This window comes from Nomascus leucogenys, chromosome 13, assembly GCF_006542625.1.
Source record: "Nomascus leucogenys isolate Asia chromosome 13, Asia_NLE_v1, whole genome shotgun sequence".
NCBI classification, from domain to species: domain Eukaryota; kingdom Metazoa; phylum Chordata; class Mammalia; order Primates; family Hylobatidae; genus Nomascus; species Nomascus leucogenys.
The window spans coordinates 46364784-46374783 of NC_044393.1; the positions used below are offsets into that span (position 1 = coordinate 46364784).

At 42.5% G+C, this 10000-nt stretch overlaps 1 long non-coding RNA gene across 1 annotated transcript; it reads right to left on the bottom strand.

Annotated features, from left to right (window-relative positions):
- Window positions 1-747: 747 nt before the first annotated feature.
- Window positions 748-3992, bottom strand: LOC115837942. The gene is made up of 2 exons (XR_004032967.1): window positions 2703-3992; window positions 748-2277 (listed from the first exon to the last, which is right to left on the bottom strand). It is a non-coding gene; the product is annotated as an uncharacterized LOC115837942 (long non-coding RNA).
- Window positions 3993-10000: the final 6008 nt, after the last annotated feature.

A 10000-nucleotide genomic window follows, 5' to 3' on the forward strand; every position in this document is an offset into this window, starting at 1 on the left:
TAAAGCCAACATATTTAACTCTTACAGCCCTTCCCAAAATGTCCCTAATGCTTAAAAAATGTCTTGGTTATGAATTGCCACAATAATGCTACACAACAAACCTCCCCAGAACTTAGTGGCTTAAAACAATAAGCATTTATTTAGCTCATGAGTTAATGTGTCAGCAATTTAGGCTGGGTTCAGCTGGGTGATTCTTCTGGTCTCCTCTGGGCCCACTTAAATCTGGCAGTTATCTGACTTATCATGAGCTGTAGCAATAGTGGTGCTTGGACCATGTGACACTCATTCTCCCCAGGCTAACCGAGGCACACTGTAATCATGAAAGCAGAGATATGAGCAAACAATCCCAACTCCCCAGTGCTCTTCAAACCTTTGTTTGCATCTACTGGCCAAACATCACATGGGAAATCCTAGTGTCATAGTGAGAGGCCACTACCAGGCTACATGGCAAAGGGTAGGTGTAAAGAGTTGGGACCAATAATGCAATTAATTGACCACACCCACAGGACAGTGTCAAGCCCTGGAAACCTTTCTTTCTTTCAAAAAAAAAAAAAAAAATTCACCGAACTGTACCAAACTCATGTGCGAATATATTTTTTAAATCCCAGTAACTCATTTGAGACTTTTAAACATGTAGAACAAAGATCATGCCCTCCCTTCCTTCCCAGATAGCATCACTGCAGGAATCTGGCCCATATAAAAGCACTCCTATTTTAGGACAAAACTAAACAAAGACCCAAAGACATATGAATATCTAAAATTGAAAACGTTTATTTATCTTTGAATATATCACAAGTATGCTCAACTGGCAACATTTTTTTAAATTAGGTAAAATGTACAAGGTGTATCTTCCCATAAATTAATGAAACTGATTTTGAACAAACAAAATTGACACACAGATACATATTCTAAGTGATGCACTTTTCCAATGATGTTGGCATTACTCAAAACATTTTTTAGAATATAAACATATAATTGATTTTATAATTGCTGTCAGAAACAAAGGCACATTCTTTTACTGTCCCAGAACATTCAAGATGCTTTCAATTACAAGTACCAAAAGCAGCCACAACTCAAATGGCTCAAGCAGTTAAGGGAATTATTCTTTCCCATAAAAGAGGTCCTGAGGTAGGGCTAGAGTGGCTAACTTTCTGCTAAGTATTGAGGGGTTTCCCAGGACACAGGATCAATGCTAAAACTGGCAAAATCCCAATGGACTGATCCCTTCAATGGATAACAGGACCATCTATGGCTGAAAGACTCTGAAGTTCTTAGCTCTTAGCTGTGACAGGACAGAGAACAGACATGTCCCACCTGCAGCCACACCCATCCCCTTATTATTACTAGATCTTATCAAAAGCTGACTTGAAGAGGAAAAAAAGGCCAAAAGACTTCTTCTCTTCACCTAACCGCCAATGCCTTCCTTTTGGTTTCATGGTTCCAACCTGACAGCTACTCTTGGCTACAAAGAGCCCCTTCTTGACAGATGACTGCCGGCTGCAGGCTAGATCAGACTGGTCTCCGGAGATTGCACAGATCGTGAACTTGTGCCCTATGTTTCACTTTTTTGCATTTATAGCCTAATTATAATACATTTAAATGTTAAATCTTCACCCCAGAGTGAACATAGATGGTCCGCTTTTGGATATTCCTCATATGTAAGCCCAGTGCGTGTCTCTAACGAGTTTCCTCCATGAATTTTCATAGGTTTCTCCTGTATGCAACAGAATACATATATCCTACCTCTCCACCTAGCATAAACACCTACCTTTTCTCGTTCAAAGTATGCTTTATGGCCTCAGGTAGAAGCCTGCTTCCTGCCTGCAAGTTGTAACCTCTTAGAAATAAAGTTATATTTTGTTTATTTTCATTCTTTTCAGCTGACACATGCAAACAGGAACGAGTTGGCTACTCGAGGGTTGGTTCCTTGCGCATCTCAGTAAGTCTTGAAAAACCCCAGATCTGTCCTTCCTTCCTGCCGCATGTCATCCTAAGGCCAGCGTCTGTCAGGGAGGCAAGGCAGCAGCAGTACTTTTGGGAAACATCCAGAATAACATAAAAAAGCCCCTTTTTCCCCATACGTGTCTCTTTATCCAGAAGGTCTGTTTTCCACAAGTTCTTCGGTGATTTCTCCCCCGTTTCATTGGCTAGGATTGGCTTTCATGACTCTTAACAGGATTGGCCATGGTTCATCAAGGGTCAACTTGAAAGCTGAACCCTGCCAGCTTTCCCTGAATCTCCTGACTATGGTGGAGGAGTGTGGATCCTGGAACTAAACTGAGGTGATAGGGAGGAAAAGAGAGAAATCAACAGTAAACGCTGCACATCCTCTGTCTGGTAAATGTGCATCACTGATTGTATCCATTCTAGATTCAACCAGAGAGATGGAAGCATTAAGAATAACACAGAATATGGAATTTGCTATAGGGATTTGAGCTTCTACATTTGCGGGAAGGAGCGAGTTGCAACATTTAGGGACTGCTGTTGCTTCCGTGTCTGGTGGGGGGCCTGAGAGTGGCAGGACAAGCAGCCTGGCCCAGAAGTGAAAGAAACCGAAGTTGGAGTCCTGAGAGCTGAATCTGCCGCAGGCCCGCGGGCCGCCCGCGAGTTAGGAAAGTTAGAGGGGCTCCACGCCCACAAGGTGAGCTAGCAGACGGGGACAATTCCCCGGGCTGCCACAGTCCCTAATGTCGAGCACCTACCTTTCAAGCCTACGAGACGACAAAGCTGCCTCACTTCCGCCTCACGAAGCACGCATCAGGTCACGTGGCCTGTGCTCACCCCGGAAACCTACAGGCAAGGGAATTCTGGGAAACGTAGTTCCCGCTTAGCTAGTTTGACATGGTACAAAGCCACATTACCACGCTAAGTGTGGCTTTGATTTTTAGAAACAACCGCCTCATGCTAAGTCTAGGGAATACAGTGGTTGAATGGGGTGAGCGCTGACCTTTAGCTATTCTGGAGGAACATGTCACTTTCACTTATTTTCTTTCATGTTTTCCCACGCAGTACTATGGATTCTGATCGCCCAACCAGAGCAAACCCAGAAGGACAACTCGCCAGGCCTTTCAATCACTCCCACTAACCCGTAGTGTGGACACACTATTGTGAGGCCTACTAAGGATGTACTGCTGATGACCTTTTGAAGGAAAGTCAGATGCAGTTAATCCTAAGAGCTTGGTTAGCCCCCTGCATCTTACTGAACACAGTAAATCAAAAGCTCTGTGCCCATGAGACAAATATGATAAATTCCTTCTGCAGTTTTGAAATATTTGTCAATGCTAAACAAGGTAGGGGGATGTGGGGAGCATGAAAACAAAAAGACAAGGTCTGACAGACACATGAGAGAGATGTCTGTTTCAGAGGCTTAATTCAAGTGGTTACTGTATTTAGGCTATTTAATTTAAAGGTGGTTACTGTATTTATATACACATCAGGGAAGTCCAAAATTTTAAAGTAAAGATCAGTTTGCAAAGATCTTGTCAAATTATTCGTTTTAAAATGAGGACCCTTATAACAACACAGGTACTCGAAAATATTTTGCTAATGAAAGAAGCTGGACACAAAAGATTACACCAGGTACAATTTCATTTATATGAAGTTCTAAAACAGGCAAAACTAATCTATGGTGGGAAAAAATCAGAATAGTGTTCACCTTGGGGGTTGGGGGTAGACTTAACTGGAAAGGGGCCTAAGGACACCTTCAGGGATAATGAGTGTATGCATTTATCAAAATTCACCATAGGGGTGAAGAGTACTGATGTCTGCCACTTATTTGAAAAGCATCAAAAAATAAGATGGATTGATGGATGTATACAAGCGTAGATAGATATGTACAAAAACCAAATACAGCAGAATATTAATTGCAGAATCTATGTGTCGAGTATATAGTTCAGCCCAGGATTGAGTCATAGATAGATGGATGTCATAGATAGATAGTCATAGATAGATACTGAAATACTGATTGGAGAAAAGACAGTAAAGAAGTCATGGCAAAAGGATACAAAAAAGAGAGAAAAGTGGCCGGGCGCAGTGGCTCATGCCTGTAATCCCAGCACTTTGGGAGGCCGAGGTGGGTGGATCACAAGGTCAGGAGAACGAGACCATCCTGGCTAACATGGTGAAACCGTCTCCACTAAAAAAAAAAAAAAAAATGAGCCGGGCATGTTGGCGGGCACCTGTGGTCCTAGCTACTCGGGAGGCTGAGGCAGGAGAATGGTGTGAAGCTGGGAGGCGGAGCTTGCAGTGAGCTGAGATCGTCCCACTGCAATCCAGCCTGGGCGACAGAGCGAGACTCTGTCTCAAAAGAAAACAAGAGAGAAAAGTTATTGTCAATTAATAGGAAGATATCAACAGACAGTCCAGACATTCAGAATACTTAATGCGATTCACTCTAATCTTTAAATTATATGATATACAATCAACCTGTTGAGCTCCATTTCTCTGATAGTTACTAGGTGCTTGCTATGTGACTACCCTAAGCCAAGCACTTTTGTAAGCATTGTCCACAGCACGCTAAGAATCCTCCTCTACTTATTCTACTCTTAATATCCCTATATTTGTCCATTATAACATAATGTGATGCATAACAGACCACCACAAAACTCAGTGGCTCACAATAGTAAACAATTATTTCTTGCTTGCATGTTTTCAGAGTGGCTAGTGGTTGGCCCATGTAGGCTGAGCTCAGCTGGTCCATCCTCCTCAGACCCACAGACTCCCTGGGGCATGTTCTTCTCATGATGATGACTGCAACACAGGAGGGCAAGACATCCTAAACAAGCACATTTCAAGACTTTGCTCACATCATCTCTGCTAAAATTCCATTATCCAAAGGAAGGAACACAACCGGTCCAAATAAGCACAGGCCTCCATATACCCAGACGTAAAAATGGAGTGTTTGCCTCAAGCTCCTTATTTATCACTGCAAGAGATTCTGGGGCTGGCGGCTAGTGACATGAGCTGGAATCCTCTTCCCGAAATTACTATCTTCTTGGATGGGCTCTCCACATCTTCCACCGTGAAGTAAAAACAATTCTTGCGTGTAGACCAATTCAAGTGGACTATTTTGTTTTGCCTCTTTCAGCTTCCCCCAAGGTAGAATCTCAAGGGGACAATTACAAACATCTGGCCAAGAGAAGGAATACAGGCCACTTATTTTTCTGCTTTAGGAGAAGTCAATTAGAGTTTCCATTTCGTCAGTTAAATGTCACCTTTTTACAACATCCTGGAGGGAGAGTTGGCAGCGCTGTCATTAGGGGGAAAAATTCTTTCAGGGAAAGGCTTATTGTCTAAAAAGATACAGAAGGGTCCAGAGATGAAAGGACCTTCTCAGGCTGTCTGAGTTTCCCAGAGCTGTCGGTTTCTATTTTGAGCTGAACATTTGGCTTCCCTGGTATCCTCAAGTGAGCTTTTTCAGCTCAGCCTCCCTGCATCACTTTTCTACCATTTGCAAAAAAAGGATAATAAGACTTGCTGCTGGGTAATGCATATAAAATGCTCTAAGGAGCTCGGAGGGAAGGTGGGCTTCTCAAGGGGAAAGCTGTCAGCATGTTTTATCCTGATCTCCAGATATTTTCAGTGTCTGGTACCCCTCATTAGAGCATCTGGTCCTTTCTCAGAGAAGTTAGATGAAAGCCAAAATAAATGGAGCAGAGAGGATCCCTTCTCCTGCTTCTGCTGCAAAGGAGATATCAAGTTGAGTGATGAACGATTACTCTTCTTCACTTGCTAACACTTTGTACCCTATTTTCAAATTAAGGAGCACATTGTTGGTGCACCCAAAAGGTTAAACACTCCCACTTCTTTGCTGTAGTCACTAATTGGTGCTTTATCACAATTTCTGTGGAGGGAACATCTTGTCTGCAGAATCCTTCCTCCACAGAGCTGGATGAGATTTTGAGAGCATCTCAAGTTTCTAAAGTTAGATCATGAATCATTCTTCTGCTTGTAAGGAGGTATTGCATCTAAAAAGGCCCTGTCTGTTATTAATAATTGTCTGCAACTTATTTTGAACTGTATCAAAAAATAAGATGGATTGATGCATTTTTTAAAATTTTCAAAAATTATTTGAAAAATTCTTCCCTTTTCAATTATAGGGGGACTTATTTTCTCTCTCTGTCTGTCTCTCTCTCTGTGTCTCTCTCTCTCAGTATTTTACTTATCTATAGAACAAGAACTTCTGCCTTTTCAAAATATTGGGAGGCAAGGAGGTGGGCATCTGGAATTCTCATAATGCTGCCAGTGGGAGTACGACACGGTTCCACTTTGGAAAACGGTTTTTACTATCTAAAATTCCTAAGCAGCTTTTGTGCATACATCTCTATAAGTGGAACCTCTGGGTTCTAAAGGATAGTTCTAGGGATATGCCTAACAGAAATACCTGCATATTTTCACAAAAGACACATATCAGAATGTTTTAATCAGTCAAATCTAGAAACTAGACATGGTTTCTAGATGTATTCACAGAGCATTCCACTCTACTGTTGATGCAGTTTACCCATCAACAGTAGAATGGGTAAATTGCAATGTATTCACAGAGTGGAATACTATACAGCAACGAGAATTAACAGGTCACATCTACACACAACATGGGTGAACCTCACAATCATCATTTTGAGCAAAAGAAGTCAGACACAAAAAGAACCCATACAGCTTCTAGGGGGCTGGTAATGCCTCAATTGTTGTTCCGGGTGCTGGTTACACAAGTGTCTTCCATATGTGAAAATGTGCTGAGTTGTCTGCTCATGTTGAGTGCTCTCCTCTGTGTATTTTCCTTCAACAAGAAGTTAACACAATATGCATATAGAAAAATTTCCCCAAAAGTCAAAATAGAAAGTATTTGGAAAAAACTTTCACCTAATTTTTTCATCCTTTTGCTCCTCACTCCTCCCCTGGAAAGGGCAGGGCTGTAGCTTACTGGTGATGAGGTGGGAGAAGGAGCCATACTCACACACAGCCTGGTGGCCCCTTTTCTCCCTGTTCCTGAGCCCTTCCCTGATCCCTCTGTCTTGACTGCCATAATCTAGAAGGTGAGAAGCAACAACTTTCCTTTTTTCTGGCCAGGCCAGTGGACCTGCTCTGCAGACCCAGGCTCCTCTCCCATGGAGCATCCCAAGTCTGTCCTTATGGGAAGAAGCAGGAGCCCTGTCTGGCTGTACCCCAAGCTGCTTTCTCTGGACCAATGCTGTCAGCAATAGAGGTATCATTTTGATGTTTAATTCCCATTGTTTGTATCTGTTTCTCAACTGATTCTAAAGATGGAAGACAAAGGAGTACAATTAATCGTAAGCCCTTAAACCTCAAAAACTTCTTGTTTAGCAGTTAAGAAATGCAGGCAAGAGTAAATGTATTGCTTTTATTTTATAGAACATTAAGACCAAAGATTCTGAACTCCTACAGCTGGGGTTTTAGGGGATGATGACTGCCTCCTTGGAACAAGACCAACTGAATAATTAGAAAAGCAGAATTAATTAATCTTCTTTCTATAATACTTCCCTGTACTAACTAAAGAAGCTGTTTTTATTTATCTATTTTAATTTGTATTTGTATAAATTTATGGGGTACAAGTGTAATTTTGTTACATGCATAGACTGCATAGTGGTGAAGTCAGGGTTGTCAGTGTACCCATCACCCAAATAACATACATTGTACCCACCAAGTAATCTCTAATGTTATGGGTGCCCCCTTAGATGGGGATTTAGAGTGACTGGATGTAATGTCAGAGGTTATCTCTGTGCTGAGTTAGACATCACAGTCGCCAATTGCTATAGAAGGGGAAAATAGAGCAAATCCTTCCATGAAGAAATAGAATCCAGCTCTTCTCTATCTCTTCAATTTAGGCCTAGACGTGTGACTTGCATTTTTTTTCATGTAACAAACAAGCCAAACAGCAGCTTGAAAAATGCTTTCTACTTGGACATACCCTCTTGCTACAGGGAACCCTTCCACCATCATGTGAAGAAGCCTGGTCTAGCCTGCTGGAGGATGAGAAATCACATGGAATGAGGCCACAACCATTCCAGCCAAAGCCCCAGTAACAGAATTAAGATCATCCAAGACCATGGCATCCCGCCTGAGAAGTTCAGATGAGAAAGGCCACCTGAACAACCAACAGAATCTTAAAAAGCAAAAAATGAGTGTTACCACTATGCATCTATTAGAATGGCAGAAATCGAAGATACTGACAACAACAAATGCTGGTGAGGATGTGGAGCAACAGGAACTCTCACTCACTGAAGATGGAAATGCAAAATAGTGCAGCTACTTTGGAAAACAGTTTGGCTGTTTCTTACAACACTAAATATGCTATTATTATATGATCCAGAAATTTTGCTTCTTAGCACTTACCCAAAAAAGTTGAAAACTTATGTACACACAAAAACCACACATGGATATTTATAGCAGTTTTTGATATGGTTTGGCTCTGTGTCCCCACAGAAATCTCATCTTGTATTTGTATAAATTTATGGGGTACAAATGTAATTTTGTTAACATGCATAGACATGCATAGACTGCATATCTCCCATAATTCCCACATGTTGTGGGAGGGACCTGGTGGGAGGTGATTGAATCATAGGGGCAGGTCTTTCCTGTCCTGTTCTTATGATAGTGAGTGGGTCTCACAAGATCTGATGGTTTTAAATAACAGGAATTTATCTGCACAAGCTCTTTTATTTTGCCTGCTGCCATCCACATAAGATGTGACTTGCTCCTCCTTGCCTTCTACCATGATTGTGAGGCCTCCCCAGCCATGTGGAACTGTAAATCCAATTAAATCTCTTTCTTTTGTAAATTGCACAGTCTTGGATATGTCTTTATCAGCAGAGTAAATATGGACTGATACAGTAAATTGGTACCAGTAGAGTGAGGTGTTGCTGAAAATATCCTCAAAAATGTGGAAGTAACTTTGGAACTGGGTAACAGGCAGAGGGTGGAACAGTTTGGAGGGCTCAGAAGAAAACAGGAAAATGTGGGAAAGTTTGGAACTTCCTAGAGACCTGTTGAATGGCTTTGACAAAAATGCTGATAGTGATATGAACAATAAGGACCAGTCTGAGATGGTCTCAGAGGGAGATGAGGAACTTGTTGGGAACTGGAGCAAAGGTAACTCTTATGTTTTAGAAAAGAGACTGGCAGCATTTTGTCCCTGCCCTAGAGACTTGTGGAACTTTAAACTTGAGAGAGATGATTTAGGGTATCTGGCGGAGGAAATTTCTAAGCAGTAATGCATTCACAAGGTGACTTGGGTGCTGTTAAAGGCACTCAGTTTCAAAAGGGAAACAGAGCTTAGAAGTTTGGGAAATTTGCAGTCTGGCAATGCAATAGAAAATAAAATCCCATTTTCTGAAGAGAAATTCAAGCCAGCTGCAGAAATTTGCCTAATAACGAGGAGCCAAATGTTAAGACAATGGAGAAAATGTCTCCAGAGCATGTCAGAGGTCTTCACAGCAGCATCTTCCATCAAAGGCCCAGAGGCCTAGGAGGAAAAAATGGTTTCCAAAGGCCCAGGGTTCCCATTCGGTGTGCAGCCTAGGGACTTGGTGCCCTGCCTCTCAGCCGCTCCAGCCATGGCTTCAGAGGGTGCAAGCCCCAAGCCTTGGCAGCTTCCACATTGTGTTGAACCTGTGAGTGCACAGAAGTCAAGGATTGAGGTTTGGGAACCTCCACCTAGGTTTCAGAGGATGTATGGAAATGCCTGGATGTCCAGTCAGGAGTCTGCTGCAGAGTGGGGCACCCATGGAAAACCTCTGCTAGGCCAGTGTGGAAGGGAAATGTGGGGTGGGGGCCCTCACACAGAGTCCCCACTGGGGCACTGCCTAGTGGAACTGTGAGAAGAAGGCCAGCGTCCTCCAGATTCCAGAATGGTAGATCCACCAACAACTTGCACCATGCACCTGGAAAAGCTGCAGACACTCAACGCCAGCCCATGAAAGCAACCATGAGGGAGGCTGTACCCTGCAAAGCCACAGGAGCAAAGCTACCCAAAACCATGGGAACC